The 16,901-nt window shown below is 38.5% G+C and overlaps 1 protein-coding gene across 2 annotated transcripts in view; it reads left to right on the top strand.

Moving 5' to 3' along the window:
• The window catches only part of reps2 (RALBP1 associated Eps domain containing 2), an 80,516-nt gene that overhangs the window by 523 nt on the left and 63,092 nt on the right, over positions 1 to 16,901 (top strand). The gene's annotated exons all lie outside the window — the stretch shown is intronic.

Genomic DNA, 16,901 nt, shown 5'->3' with positions numbered 1-16,901 from the left:
GTATAGGCTACTAGGGATGAATGAGTACCATATTCATTCTCCATTGTAGTGACATAGTTCTCCAAAATACTTAACTTAATACTGAATTTCATAGTATTACCATGGTAGTACCAATGACACATGAATATAGCCTACTATATAGTTTACTGTACTGTAGTAGACTACTAACTTATTAGATACAATAGTGTTGATGTTAAAGTATACACTAGATCATATAATATATACGCCTATATAATGTTTATTTAGTATGTGTGTAGATATATATATATATATATATATATATATATATATATATATATATATATATATATATATATATATATATATATATATATATATATATATATATATATCTACACACACACACACACAGGTATCTATAGCCTATATACTGTATGTAGCCTATACACACACACACACACACACACACACACACACACATATATATGTATATAAATATATATATACATATTATAGTGCTGTCAAATAGATTAATCACATCCAACATAAGCATTTATGTGTGTGTGTGTGTGTGTGTGTGTGTACATATGTATGCATATATACATATACACACATAAACAAAAACTTATATTTTATGTTAGATGCGCTTTAATAAATTAATCAATTTGACAGCATATATATATATATATATATATATATATATATATATATATATATATATATATATATATATATATATATATATATATATATATATATATATATAATTACACACCTTAGACCGGTACAGTAGTATGTATACTAGGGCTGTACGATTAATCGAAAAATAATCAAAACCGACATTCAGAACCTCTAACCGACGTATTTTTTATTACGGTTATTTCGGTTTTAGTCACATGACTCCGCCCCGTCAGTCACATCAAGTGCAGTTTGCAGGTACACAGAGAGATGCAGGAGCAGTTATCTTTGTTTATAGATGCCCAGAATCACTATAGTAAAAATATTAATCAAGGTTTTTATTTTTGGTCAAATCGTTACAGCACTATGTAGTATTGTGTGTTATACTCATTTGATATCTTATTTGTTCTTTGACAGTGTTCTTAGTACAGTTGATGTAATGACATGGTACACTCTAAACACTCTAAAAAATGCTGGGTTAAAAACAACCCAAGTTGGGTTGAAAATGGACTAACCCAGCAATTGGGTTGTTTTAGCCCAGCGATTGGGTTGTTTTAAGCAAACATTTAACCCAACCGCTGGGTTAAAACGACCCATTCACTGGGTTAAAACGACCCAATTGCTGGGTTAAAACAACTCATTCACTGGGTTTAAACAACCCAATTGCTGGGTTAAAACAACTCATTCACTGGGTTTAAACAACCCAATTGCTGGGTTAAAACAACTCATTCACTGGGTTTAAACAACTCATTCACTGGGTTTAAACAACCCATTCACTGGGTTTAAACAACCCAATTGCTGGGTTAGTCCATTTTCAACCCAGCATTTTTTATGATCTAGTGATATATTTTACTGGTACTGAATGATTACCATATTTATACTGTGCTATTGTCATGGTACCACGCCAAAATGTGTAGGGTTTATACTAGAAGCTGTAGTACTAAGTATACACTTATTTAGTGGTATGTTATTGTCTTATAGATGCTTATATTCTGTCTTGATAGTGTTTGAGGAAAGCTATGATTAATCTTGTAATTGCAAAAGTCTGAATTTAGGGTCATGTTTTGAAGACGTTTCGCCGGTTTAGTCAGTTTAAAAATGTCAGCGACTAGTTTTGAGGCGTTCTTTGCAAACATCATCAGTGTCAGTAGTGAGGATGTTCTGCTGGCGTTTGTATTACTAGGCAGTTTTGTACAGTAGTAAACATTGTGACGTGACGTGTGTAACTTGACACGTCATGCGAGTCAGGTGAAAGGTGTTTACCATGTTCAGCCAGTCTTAGTCTTTGTGGGTGGTGTTCAAATGCTGCTTCTCAGACCAAATGTGTCTGCTGTCAGTGAGGGTGCTGAATAGCTGTGTGTGTGCGAGTGTGTGGAATGGAGATGACAGGAAGGGTGCTGCCTCATTCACACACAGATAACACTGGGCTGGACGGCCTCACAATCCACTATTATTCTTAGTTTCACTTCAGTATCCTTGAACGGTTTTGCACAATGCTCTGGTTTACAGAATCAGTTGAATACACAGGAAGAGGTTTAACAACATTGACCATATTTAGAAACCTGTTTTATTTTAGTCTATCAGAATGGGACTAATGTATGTTCACACTAAATGTCAAGCAAATGTGAAGTTTTGTTTTTTTTGGATGCTAGTGTGAACTAAAATCACATTAAATTGCAATTTTTTAGATCCATTCTAAATATCCACATTCATATGGAATAGTGATATTTTATGATCATTGATATACTATTATAGTTTTTATTAATAGTTTAAACCGTTATCTTTTTATGTTCTTAGTTTTCATTTCAGTTTAAGTTAAGTTTAAAGGTGAACTATGTAGGATTTTTGCAGTAAAATATAACCACTATGCCAGTGTTATATATTATGTTCAGTTGAGTACTTAGAATATCCCAAATGTTTCCAATATTTGTAAATCGTGAGAAATTGCTATTTTAACCAAGGAACCGGAACGTGTGAGCTATGCGTGTGAGGGAGTCGCCTGTCGATTGATTCAAATCTGCGTCACCCTCGGTCTCCGGTTTTATTCAGTGAAACACTTTACTCTCACTGCAGTGTGAACAAGTGTCATAGCAGCCGCCGAGCGAACGTCATAACTTCCTTTTCAACACACTTAGATATATCTAATACGATAAACAGAGTTACGTTACCTCATACTCATGACTGGAAAAGAGGAAGTGGCGCCGGCAACCGTGTCATAATAAAAGTCCCGCCGGCGACTATGCCATAATAACAGTCCCGCTCTTCAATCGCCCCTGCGGCCTTGCTCAGCTCCACAACACTCGCTCCTGCTCTGCTTCACTACAGTAATGTTAATAATCGCATCCATGAACATGATTTCTGCCAGAGTCCTATCCTGACTCTTTTCCACCGGCTGTGAGGTGAAGACCACATGTCCCGAGATTCTGCGCTCAAACGTGCCGTCATCACTCTACGCCTTTGTTTTGAACAGGCGACCTCTAGCGAACGGAAAAGTTACATAGTGTAGCTTTAATTAGTTCTCTTGTCATATCAGTTTATTTTTAATATGTCTGTATAATTTTTGGTAACACTTTACAATAAGGTTTCATTAGTTTACATTAGTTACCTATATGAGTTAACATGAACTAATGATGAACTGCACTTATAAAGCATTTATTTATCTTTGTTCATGTTAATTTCAACATTTACTAATACATTATTAAAATCTTATTAACATTAGTTAATGCACTGTGAACTAACATGCATAAACCACGAACAGCTGAATTTTTATTAACTAACGTTAACAATGATGAACAAATACAGTAACAAATGTACTGCTCATGGTTAGTTCATGTTAGTTAATACATTAACTAATGTTAACTAATGAAACCTTATTGTAAAGTGTTACCTAATTTTTTTTATAGATTTTTATTTCAGTTTTAGTTTAGTTTATTACATAAAACTAAATGACAATGAGAAATGTTTCCTGGGCAACTTGCTGAAATACAATTTTGATTTGTAAATAAAAAAAAAAATTTACATTTTGATTTCATTAGTGATACACGATATATCGGCCAGCATATCGGTATCGCCCAATATATGATAATTTTAATGTTATTGTTATCGGCCTGATAAGAAATTAAATTACGGATTATTCCCTTCTGAGACACTTCAGATGTGCACTGTTTGCTATGATGATGGTTTTGAAATGCTTGAAATATGATTGGAATCACTTCAAAAAGGAAAATACAGTTCAGTCAGTGTAACATTAGTCTGTCATATAGGCTACATAAAATCATAATGAGATCATAATTGTGTGCTTGGGACATGGATTTTAATGGTGAGACTTTTGTTTTTGTAATCAGGCTCTCAAAAATTATATATAAATTTGGATTTAGATGTATCAGCCAATATATTGGTTATCGGCTTTCAAATATAAAGAGTTATTGATATCGGCCAAAATTGTCATATCGGTGCATCCCTAGATTTCAGTTAACATTTAACATTTATTTTAAATAACAAATGTTTTTTGATGATTTTAGTTTTAGTTAACTATAAAAACCCTGATGTGGATGTAAATACATATGGTACAGATTCATATTTAGCTTTCTTTCTTGTTTTTTTGCGATATGACTTCAATATTACTATTTCAAATGAATACTGTTCTTTTGAAGTGTCTATTCATCAAAGAATCCTGAAAGAAATGTATCACAGTTTCCACAAATATGAAGCAGCACAACCGTTTTCAACATTGATAAAAATCAGAAATGTTTCTTGAGCAGCAAATCATAATATTAGAATGATTTCTGAAGGATCATGTGACACTGAAGACTGAAGGAATGATGCTGAAAATTCAGCTTTGATCACAGGAATAAATTACATTTTACAACATATTCACATAGAAAACAGTTCATTTAAATGATAATAATATTTCACAATATTAATGTTTTTACTGTATTTTTAATCAAACAAATTCATCCTTGTTGAGCTTAAGAGACTTCTTTCAAAAGCACTTAATATTCGTACTGAGCCCAAACTTTTGAACGGTATGTATGATCTCTTAACATGTGGAAGGCGATTTCTAAGATCGTTGTGTTCTGGCTCATGCTTTAGCACCAGATTCCCTAGCTTCAGACACAAATAATTTAGTGTAAACAAAAACAAACACAGGCTATTATATGAACTGTGTCTCAGCGGGCTTTGGCATGGCGCACTGCTGCAGTGTTTGTCATCTCTTTGTGTTCCCGCACAGACAGGAAGTCCAGCTTGTCCTTCTGCTCTGTTTCCTGTCCGTTTGCCCTGGTTTGGCGACCCATACTGACTTCACCCCTCGACAGACTTGCAAACACACACCCACATGCACAAAGATAATTGGGGAGGCCGTATTAGCAGGAAGTTTCACACACATACTATGACATAGACATCATCGGAGTGATTTTTGGATTTGCTGTTGCTCTGCTATTTTGTCAAATGCATATTCTCCCTTAAAGACAGTCAGAGCATGAAAACATTTTTACTTTCTTACCACCCACTTTCTTACGCCTGATGTATAAAAGTTGTGTACACACAAAAAATTCGCAATTTTCCACGCACTTATCGGGATTTATTAAAAAAATCTAAATAGGCGTCACTATATCGATGCGCAGGTGCTCCATTGATTCCTATGCGTCAGATCAAGATGCATTTAATTCTTTGCATTTGTAAAAGCAGACATTATTTTATGAATATTGATTGTCTACTTTTATATTTTGGAGCAACTAACTCAACTCCTACCCTAAACCTACCCACTTCTCAACAATATAAAACACATAACAGGCAAATAAAAGTACAGTCACAGGTATTTAATGCAAAAACTGACCAAAAACAGTATAAAAGCATTAACTCATGTTGCATTCCAAGTCTTCTGAAGTCATACGATAAATTCATGTAAAGAACAGAGTTGATCTTAAAGAGATAGTTCACCCAAAAATGAAAATTAGCCCATAATTTACTCACCCTCAAGTCATCCTAGGTGTATATGACATTCTTCTTTCAGACGAATAAAATCAGAGTTATATTACAAAAGTCCAGGCTAATCCAAGCATTAGAATTTGATTAATAGTTGCTCTGTTTTTAAGGTCCATAAAAAGTGCATCTGTCCGTCAAATAACTGCTCCACTCGGTGTTAATAAAGGCCTTCTGAAGCGAATCGATGCGTTTGTGTAAGAAAAATATCCATATTTAAAACTTTATAAAGTAAACTTTGGGCCGTCTGCCTTCCCTGTTCAATTTATGGAAATATTGTTGAAAGTTCCCCTGCCGATCGAAAGACTAACGCGAGCAGGTGCGCTCGTCATGACGTCACGTACGCATCTTGAGTTTCACTTTCAACATCAACACTTTTCCATGGAAGGGAGTCGGCCAAATGTTGACTTGGTAAAGTTTTAAATATGGATATTTTTCTTACACAAACACGTCGATTTGCTTCAGAAGGCCTTTATTAACACCGCGGAGCCGAGTGGAGCAGTTATTTGACGGACAGATGCACTTTTTATGGACTTCAAAAACAGAGCAACTATAAATCCAATTCTAATGCTTGGATTAGCCTGGACTTTTGCAATATAACTACGATTGTATTCGTCTGAAAGAAGAATGTCATATACACCTTGGATGACTTGAGGGTGAGTAAATCATGGGCTAATTTTCATTTTTGGGTGAACTATCCCTTTAATGCTTTAATCGCTGATATGATGATCCCGCCGCTCCGTGAAAGCACTCAGTCAGTCATATCTCATTCAAATGATACACCCGACACAATCATTCACAAGACACGCGAGAGCCAATGACATTTCACTATCAAAGCTGACGTAATGACACAATCAGTCACGAGACACACGAGAGCCAATGCAATTTCACTATGAGATCTTATGTAGCGTTTCTTCGGGCGGCATTTTTTCAAATTTGAATGTGTGCATGATCTTCGGCGGATGGAGGCGCTGATCGCTTTTGGGGATTTTCTTCACACAAATCAATCATTTAGCCTCGGAACACTCAGAATACTTTTGAATAAATTGAGCATGCAGTCGTATCTGCCTGTTTTATCCGGTGTTTTATATCATATAACACAAATGTGTAGTTTTAGGGATGGGTTGGGGTTGGGTTACATGTAGGGATGGGGCCGATCCGATCCAGTATCGGTATCGGGACCGATACCAGCGTAATTCAGGTCCAACTTGCGGAAAAATGCAAGCTGGCTGCAAACTATGGAATGGATTTACTGAACGGAAGCGCGGCTCAATGAGACAGAGTTATGAGACACGCCCCGCTCAGGAAATCCATTCCGCAGTTTGCAGCCAGATAGCTTTGAGCAGCATTGTGGCTAGCCAACATGTCAGCTGTGTGGAAATACTTCACACTGGAAACACCGCAGAGCAAGACGATGTTTGCTAAACCGTAATTCAGGGAGGTGGAAGCTCCCTCGCGTCGTACAACACAACGAACGCAATCAAACATTTAAAAAAAAGCAGACAAGACTAGGGTGACATTTAACAGATAATAATCAGGGCTTGACATTAACAATCGCCATCTGCGTGTGTATTTCGGCTGTGGCGTGAAACACTGTGAAAAAACATTATAATGGTCTTCTCAAAAGCAGTCTGTTATAATCGCGTTGTGCATTATAACCAATCACACGTGTTTCTATCGAGTTTATGGATATAATAATCAGAGGCGTTCAGATTAGCTGAGTTTTGTTCAGAGTGCGTGCCGCTCTCACTCACTGAAATCTACTCTCTAAGCAGAGATGTGTGTGTGCGATGTACGCAGGAGATTCATTCATCACACAGTGGTTGACTGTTATTGTTCTATCTCAGCACCGAAAATAGTTTCAAACAAACACAGCAGAACTACAGCGCATCTGATATGACTGGCATAAAGTTGGCTTGACGTTCGCGAATTTAGGAACCGTCTCTTAAGTTACATAAAACATTGGTAGGATATACACATTTCTAACTTAAATGGCATTTGAAGAGAATGACTTAGTCATTAAACTGACTTTAAAATGTTCATCTAGGTGTCAGGTATGATGCACACCTTTTTGATTTTTGATATTTAATAAAATAAACTGTCAAATCATTGGAAAATATATGCTTTATTTCACTAAGATACTGTATGGGCTCTTACACAAAATATGCTAGATTTAAATGTGTCATAGCTGATAGAACACTGATGAGAATATTGCTTGAGAATATATTTACAGAGACGGCCATAATGAGGAAGGAAATTCCACAGAATCTAGCTTTAAAAAGTGCTTAGAGCTGCTTGATTTATTTTTTGTTTGTTGATTCAAATATAAATTGATAACCGTGATAATTTGGGTCACTCTTATCGTGATGTGAAATTTCCATACCGTTTCATCCCTAATATGTACATATCATACTTGCCTGTTGAGAGGAGTTTATTTCAGCATCATATAAAATCAACAATAATGATAATGATAATATTAAAGCAAACACAGCTCTGGTATCGGAATAATATCGTTATCGGCCGATATCCAAATTCAGGTATCGGGATCGGATCGGAAGTGAAAAAATGTGGATCGGTGCATCCCTATGTTCAAACGTGTCAAATAGCGTAAATAAAATAAATTTAATTAAAAGTATGCTGGCTGATTAAATTGAGATTCACACTCCAACCTGTCATAATGGTAAAATTATAACCCAATATATAATTTCATCATGGAGATAACATTTCCTTGCCCAACGCATCTGTGTATGACGGCAAAGGTTTCTCATTGAAATCAATCGATATAGTGACGCCCAGGGGTATCTTTAGCGTCTTCATTGTGACATGCGGAAGGCACTTGACCATGCTTCAGATTTTGACGCCTTGGGAGTGAGAATGGGTTGTCTATTTATAATGTAGAGGGCGGGGCTTCAGATTATAGAGAGCATTTGATTTGACAGAAAATCTGATGAGAAGATGAAGTGCAGAGTGACGTCATCAAAATCATTGATCCATAATGGCAGAAGTGAGAGACTGTAAGTTTTGAATGCTTAGATCTTGTTTTGGAGGGCACTAACTCATAGATAACAGCAAGGCTAACATATTCAAACTCCAATTTGGATTTCATGGGGTCTTTAATGACGAAGAGCGCCACGCGCATGATAAAATGCAGAACTGAGGACCCACTTTATATTAGGTGGCCTTAATTAATCATTTGGTACAATGCACTTATTGTGTACATACATGTTTTTACATTGTACATACATTAAAAAAATACCTGCATGTAATTACATCTGTAATTAATTTCTGTAGTTACATTTGTAAGTACACAGTTGACACTTCCCTTACACCTTACCCTACCCTTAAACTCACCCCCCATACCACCACACCTGTCCATAACCCTACCCGTATCCCACCTCAATATCAGCAAAGGTGTTTTGCAATACAATTTGAACACAGTAAGTACATAGTACTTATTTTTTTATGTAAGTACATAGTACTTAAGGCCACCTAATATAAAGTGGGGCCGCAGAACTCATGTTCTGAGAAAATATTTCTTGCGAGAACAATGATCAACAATGCACACTTTTGTTCGGTAGTAGAATGGTCCATTTGCTGGTTTTGAAAAGGTCAGATTACAATATTGTGTACACACACGCACACACACACACACACACACACACACACACACACACACACACACACACACACACACACACACACACACACACACACACACACACACACACACACACACACACACACACACACACACACACACACACACACACACACACACACACAAACACACACACACAAACACACACACAGGGGTTGGACAATGAAACTGAAACACCTGTTCAGTTAATTTATAGGGAAGGTGTAGGGCCTCCTTTTGCGGCATCAATTCATCCTGGGAATGACCGATACAAGTCCTTCACAGTGGCCAGAGGGATTTTGAGCCATTCCTCTTCCAGAACAGGGGCCAGGTCACTATGTGACGCTGGTGGAGGAGTATTGCTGAGTGTATTGGTGCTTTATCATGCTGATAAATGGCACCCCGCTTCAGGGTTCAATATTTGAACTATTAGGTGCATATGGGCCTCCAGAATGGCTCGGTTGTTATTGGCATCAAGCATAGTAGGTTATGCCATGATTATTGCAGCCCAAACCATCAATGATCCACCGCCTTGCTTTACTCTGAGCAGCAACAGTCTGGATGTTAAGCCTTTTTTTGGCTTCTCCACAGCGTAACCCCCACAGACGTGGGGAAGACAGTGAAGCTGGACTCATCAGAGAACAATACATGTTTTACATTGTCCACAGTCCAAGATTTCCTCTGCTGGCACCATTAAAACTGACATTTGGCACTGGCACAAGGGACCAAAGGTTTGGCTATAGCAACCGACTATGAATATTGTGGAGCTCCCGACGAACAGTTTTAGTGGAAACAGGAGTCGATGTGCACATTGTTTTATGTTTAGGCCAGCTGTGGTTTTCTGTTTTTTGGATACAATCCGGACATCGCTTTCAGACAGCTCGCTCTTGCGTCAACAGTTACTCCTGTTGGATGTGGTTCGTCCTGCGTGGAGGTATGGTCACCGTGACTTTGCCAAGTAAAGCCATATCCAGACAGAATTAGTTCAACATGGAGAGGAAAGTAATTTTACCAGAGCTTCTCAGTGATCTCAGTTATCATTGTGGACAAATGACCTCACTTAAAATGACCTCAGGTAATACTAATCCCATGCGAATAGACCCGCTGTAAATATGTACGTAAATATTCCGTCATTTCCTGTTTAAAAGTAGTTTTTCAAGTATGGAGGAGCTCGAAGAAGCATTCAGTTGTGTTCTAGGCGGTGAGACAAGTCTGTGGAAAACCTCAAGTGTTTTCTGCTTACCATTCAGATGAAAAAAAAAGGTTGAAAGCACTTGTCAGAGGCACGCAACTTTCTTTTAGCTTTAGGTAAGTGCCTATTACCAACAGAATCCAATGAAAATTGAATTAATAAATTGTTCGACCGGACCTAACTGTTATATATAGGTTATATAGGCTATAGATTATAAGTGTTTTCACACGTGGTATCAGGAAGCAACTTAATACGCACATGATGACAGGGAGGTGATGGTGATGTGTAAATTGAGTTACCCCTCCCACTTCTGCTAGTTTTACTGAAATTTCTTATCCCGTGCCAAAGACCCTGATAAGGAATGATGTCATCAAGTATATACTTTATATTTTAAATGTCCGTGGAGGAGCTCTGACCTCATATGTGGTTTAACCATTTGAAAGCTTACAATGTCTACTTTCTGGAGATATGCATCACTTTGGCATTTGTTTTACACAAGGTAACTTATTTACACTAAATTACTCTGGGACCATTTCCGCCTGGATTTGGCCTACCCAAATTGAAAAGCTTCCCATACCCACATACAGTGGTCAATTTTGGGTGTCATTTTACAGGAAACCCTTTGAAGTTACATAAAACACACACATTTTTGAAAGGCCCTGTGTTCTCTAGCACCCTGCGTGCTCTAGCACCCTGCAGACAGTTTGGGCTGTTTCCAGCATATGCCAGAAAACACTGGAAAAAATAATTTTGTGTCACAGGGTAATTGCATTTATACCACTGTATATGGGGAGACTTGTACACTCACCTAAAGGATTATTAGGAACACCTGTTCAATTTATCATTAATGCAATTATCTAATCAACCAATCACATGGCAGTTGCTTCAATGCATTTAGGGCTGTGGTCCTGGTCAAGACAATCTCCTGAACTCCAAACTGAATGTCAGAATGGGAAAGAAAGGTGATTTAAGCAATTTTGAGCGTGGCATGGTTGTTGGTGCCAGACGGGCCGGTCTGAGTATTTCACAATCTGCTCAGTTACTGGGATTTTCACGCACATCCATTTCTAGGGTTTACAAAGAATGGTGTGAAAAGGGAAAAACATCCAGTATGCGGCAGTCCTGTGGGCGATAATGCCTTGTTGATGCTAGAGGTCAGAGGAGAATGGGCCGACTGATTCAAGCTGATAGAAGAGCAACTTTGACTGAAATAACCACTCGTTACAACCGAGGTATGCAGCAAAGCATTTGTGAAGCCACAACACGCACAACCTTGAGGCGGATGGGCTACAACAGCAGAAGACCCCACCGGGTACCACTCATCTCCACTACAAATAGGAAAAAGAGGCTACAATTTGCACAAGCTCACCAAAATTGGACAGTTGAAGACTGGAAAAATGTTGCCATCGTTTAAATGCCACGGCCTACCTGAGTATTGTTTCTGACCATGTCCATCCCTTTATGACCACCATGTACCCATCCTCTGATTGCTACTTCCAGCAGGATAATGCACCATGTCACAAAGCTCGAATCATTTCAAATTGGTTTCTTGAACATGACAATGAGTTCACTGAACTAAAATGGCCCCCACAGTCACCAGATCTCAACCCAATAGAGCATCTTTGGGATGTGGTGGAACGGGAGCTTCGTGCCCTGGATGTGCATCCCACAAATCTCCATCAACTGCAAGATGCTCTCCTATCAATATGGGCCAACATTTCTAAAGAATGCTTTCAGCACCTTGTTGAAATGCCACGTAGAATTAAGGCAGTTCTGAAGGCGAAAGGGTGTCAAACACAGTATTAGTGTGGTGTTCCTAATAATCCTTTAGGTGAGTGTATATTGGAGAGATGTGGGTTGGCGGAAATTACATAAAAAAGGTCATATTCCTCCCTTCAGACCCATTTGAATAAATCTTGCATACAACATGATACTGATATATGGTATTTACATCTAGTGGAAACAGCCAAAACTTTCTGCAGGGTGCTAGAACACATGAGGCCTGAGTTATACAGTTTCAAAAATGAATTTTGTAATAGGGTGGGTGGGGGGTTTATTACAGCTCAGACAACATATACTTACATGTTTATCTCTTTTAGCAGTGTTTTATGTAACTTCAGTGTTTCCTGTAAAATGACACCCAAAACTGACCACTGTATGTGGGTATGGGAAGCTTTTCAATTTGGGTAGCCCAAATCCAGGCGGAAACCCCCCAAAATTGTCCCAGCGCTAAGGAGGTTAATATTACAGACGTCCTGTGGTAAAATTACATTACTCCATCTACCCTTGTAAAACTAATCCTGCCCGAACAGGTCTTAAGACATGTTCCTGGATCGTCATATTTTTTTGATCCTGAAACAACATTTCTGTCCGGAAATTTAGTCCTAAACCTGTCCCTACCCCTAAACCTAACCCTACCCATAATTTATCCTTAAAATCAGAGGGAAATGATGGTGAATAACACTGATGTAGAAGCACCTAACCCTGGTTGTAAGCCTAAACTTGACATCAACTGTAAACTTGTCCCTCAAATCTCATTGGAATGTTGATCCAGGAACATGCTGTACTTGGTGAAATCACGTTCACCTTGGAGGTATGTCAACATTACCCTGGATAACATGGCTATCGATACACCACAAAGACTTGCTGTCCTGGTCACAGATGAGCCAGCGAGATGCGCACCAGCATTGTGTCCTCTTTTGAACTCGGATATGTCTCCCATTATGTTGTGTGGATTGCAATATTTTATGTACAGCTGTGCTATTGCTCTGCTAATTCAACCTTCACACTCCGCTCTCACTGATGGAGTGTAAAATCAGTGAAGATTGGCTACAAGGCCCGTTTATTTTCTGCGATTTTAGTTTTCGTTTAATTTAGTTTTGGCCTTCTTAGTTTCGTCTCCTCAGACCCTCATTAAAAGTCAGTCAAGTTAAGTGAGATGATAGTGAGATAATTAAACCGATACACAGCTGAGAGAGAGAGAGAGTTGTGTGTCAAGGGGAATAGAGGAGTCATTGTGTGTCTCTGGAGGTCTGTCAGTAAGCTCTTATGAGTCCGCGGGACTCCGCTCTTCTGTCATATCAGCTCTTAGCCGCTCAGATCCTGCTGTGAGCGCGTGTTGATCTCTGCTTTGTGATGGATGAGTGTTTCTCAGCTGTATGAATATACTCCCTGGCTCACTGTCAAAACAGGAAGTGGTTCATGTATTGCTTTTCATTAATGATAATCAAAGTTTTACATGGAGTAGCAGTTTTCCTTCATTTGTTGGCCACAAGTGTAATCCACAATGCCTAGCTCAACCACAACTAGATATTTACGATTTCCGAAGAGCTCAAAACTCAAACGTGATGTTAGGATGTTCGGTGGGCATTGCTTTTTTGTCCTATGTGTTTTTTTAGCATGTTGGTATGTGGTTGCCAGGACATTTCTATGTTTTTGCTTCAGTTTGCCAGGACATTTCAAGGTGGTAGCTAAGGTATCCTGGGCATTATTGTGCATGATTTGCAGTGAAAGACCAGATGTTTTTTTTCCTGTAACATGAGCAATAATAACTGGTGCTCAATAGTTGAGCTGATTTTATGCAAATGATCATTAACACAATTCACTGACTACCATTAGTGGTTCTCACACAATCTGTTGTGAGACTAGTGTGTGTTGAACATCTTTAAGTTCATCTTAGTCTTTCATAGAGAGCAGTCCTGTGTGAGATAGTTTTGAACGGTGTTATTTTATAATACAAATTATTATTATTTCAGTGTCAGTTAAGACCATCCGAATAGGCTACACTCTAAAAAAAAAAAAAAGGTTCTATATGGCACCAAAAATGGTTCTTGGCTCGTAATCATAGGAGAACCTTTTTTAGTGCTATATAGCACCAATTGTGGTGCTTCAGTGATTCTTCAGCGGTTCTTCAGAGGTGCTATATAGCACCTTAGTCAAAGAACCGCTGAAGAACCACTGAAGCACCAAAATTGGTGCTATATAGCACTAAAAAAGGTTCCCCTATGATTACGAGCCAAGAACCATTTTGGTGCCATATAGAACCTTTTTTTTTTTAGAGTGTAGGGCTTTAGTTTCAGGAAACTAAAATAACCCTGGTTTTAAACACCATCACATCAGGAAAGTCCATTTCTACATCTGTATTTGAGGATGATTAAAGCAGCTCGTCATGTAAAACACTGACTGCACAGGTGTCGTGTATATTCAGTGGCTTGCTCACAGCAGAATAAGTCTGTTGTGGGATTTGCACCAGGTTTAAGTCTTCATCTGTCTCTTGGACAAGAGTGTAAGCATGTTAACTGCTTGACCTAAGGATGTGTTCACACTTCAATTTGGCTCTTTTGGTTGGACCACAAAAGAAAATTATACATTTAGTCTTTTATACAATTCTGTTTTGCTTGGCCAACAGAACATAAAGGGCCTGTTTACACCTGGTCACTTCATGTGTTTTTACTAATCGGATAGCCGTCTGATTTTTTTTTTTAAACGGTTCCATTTACATTTGGTAAAATACACAAATCAGGTATAACATCCCACAGATGCTCAATTTGATTGAGATCTGGGGAATTTGGAGGTCAAGTCAACACCTCAAACTCGTTGTTGTGCTCCTCAAACCATTCCTGAACCATTTTTGCTTTGTGTCAGGTGCATTATCTGCTGAAAGAGCCACAGCCACCAGGGAATACCGTTTCCATGAAAGGGTGTACATGGTCTGCAACAATGCATAGGTAGGTGGTGCGAGTCAAAGCAATATCCACATGACCAGCTGAGAACTCACAAAGCGCTTATAAAATGTGTAAAGGAGTCAGGAATTCCTGCTGCAAGGAGATTGCAGTTCAGGTGCCTTTACCAAACTATAACGGGCAACGTATCTCCTATGATGAGAAGAACCAGGTATGCTTGAGCATCCTGTCCTTTTCAGGATCGCAACACATCCTGTTTTTGGTTTGTTTATGTCTCTTTGGTCAATGTTGCATATGTGTTTCAGTCGAACCACACCAAAGTTTGTTTGGAAGCGAACTGAGAGCCCCTGAAAAGATGGGTCTCTGACCCCTTGTTTGGTGCGGACTGAGGTTTGGATGGCTGCGTTCACACTTTAAATTAATCAAACCAACAGTTCCTCTTCATCAATCAAACCAAACCTGAGTGTGAACGCACCCTAAGAGACTTGAGATAGTAGTAATAATAGTAGTAATAAAGGATATAGAGTGCATTTGTCACTCACCAAGAAACTTTTTGGGACAGTGTATGTGTAATTGACCGTTCGCAAAGGCCCGCCCCCTTTAGTTACTGTTGCCATGTCCGACAAGCCATGGCGCTCTCACACCACACACACGTTCTCACGTAGAGAAAATACATCACGGAGCAAACAGGATACTGACAACACGCCGACAGACAGGACAGAGCAAGTTACTTTTGATATGAAACAAAGTCTCAACTTTGAAATTGTCGTTTTTTAAAAGAAATTTAAACAATAAATACCGTTTTGTGGCTTTTTAATGTGTCGTGATCGCTGTAGCGCCTCAGTTAAAGCTACTCGTGAACTGATCATCTCCTCCTTGTAGTTCACTGATAAGCACGAAATAAACATGAATGAACACTAAAAGAAATGTTGTTTCAACTGCGGAAAGACGTCAGCACACACCGTTTTTCAAGTTCTAGTCCACCAACTAGGGCTGTAACCTCGATTATTTGAACATTTGACCTTGATTACGATTAATGAACTATTATTTTGCTCTTTTTTTTTTTTTTTTTTTGCCCTCATAAGGTTTTTGAGTAAGTTCACTGATAAGGTTTGTACTGCAAATATGTTCTACTATTAAAGGTGGAATTTTTTTTTCTAATGAAAAAGTGCATTTCTTTGTGATTTTAAAATACTAGAAGGAAACGGTTCACTTTCAGCAGTTATTGTCTATGGAGCAGATTTCTGTTTGTTGTACATCAGATACAGATAAATTAACACAGTAGGCCTACATTACATTTATTTGAATGCATTAAAGGTCCCGTTTTTCGTGTTTTTTTGAAGCTTTGTTTGTGTTTACAGTGTGCAATATAATATGTGTTAATGTTTCATGTGTAAAAAAACACAGTATTTTTCACACAATTTACTGATCTGTATACCGCTGTTTTCACTGTCCTCAAAACGGCCTGAGAATTTCCTCATTCTATGAAGTCCCTCCTTCAGAAATACGTATCGAGTTCTGATTGTGCCAGCGGTTCCCGTGTTGAGATTCGACAGCAGCTTAGCACACGTTGCCCGAGAAGGTCACGCCTCTTACCATAACGGGGAGATGAACGCACTCAAACTACAGCCCCTGAAGGCCAAACAAAGGTGATTTGACTCCGGGATGGAAATAACAGAGTCTGATGGCGACAAACGCAACCGAACCGAACCGAACGCAACACTCCCTCTTCTCCACGAGGGAGCAACAAGACCACGCCCCCTTTTTC

The sequence above is a fragment of the Gobio gobio genome (genome assembly GCF_949357685.1).
Source record: "Gobio gobio genome assembly, chromosome: 21".
Lineage (NCBI taxonomy): Eukaryota > Metazoa > Chordata > Actinopteri > Cypriniformes > Gobionidae > Gobio > Gobio gobio.
Note: the sequence above shows the minus strand (reverse complement) of the source record. Positions and strands in the feature narration are given on the sequence as shown.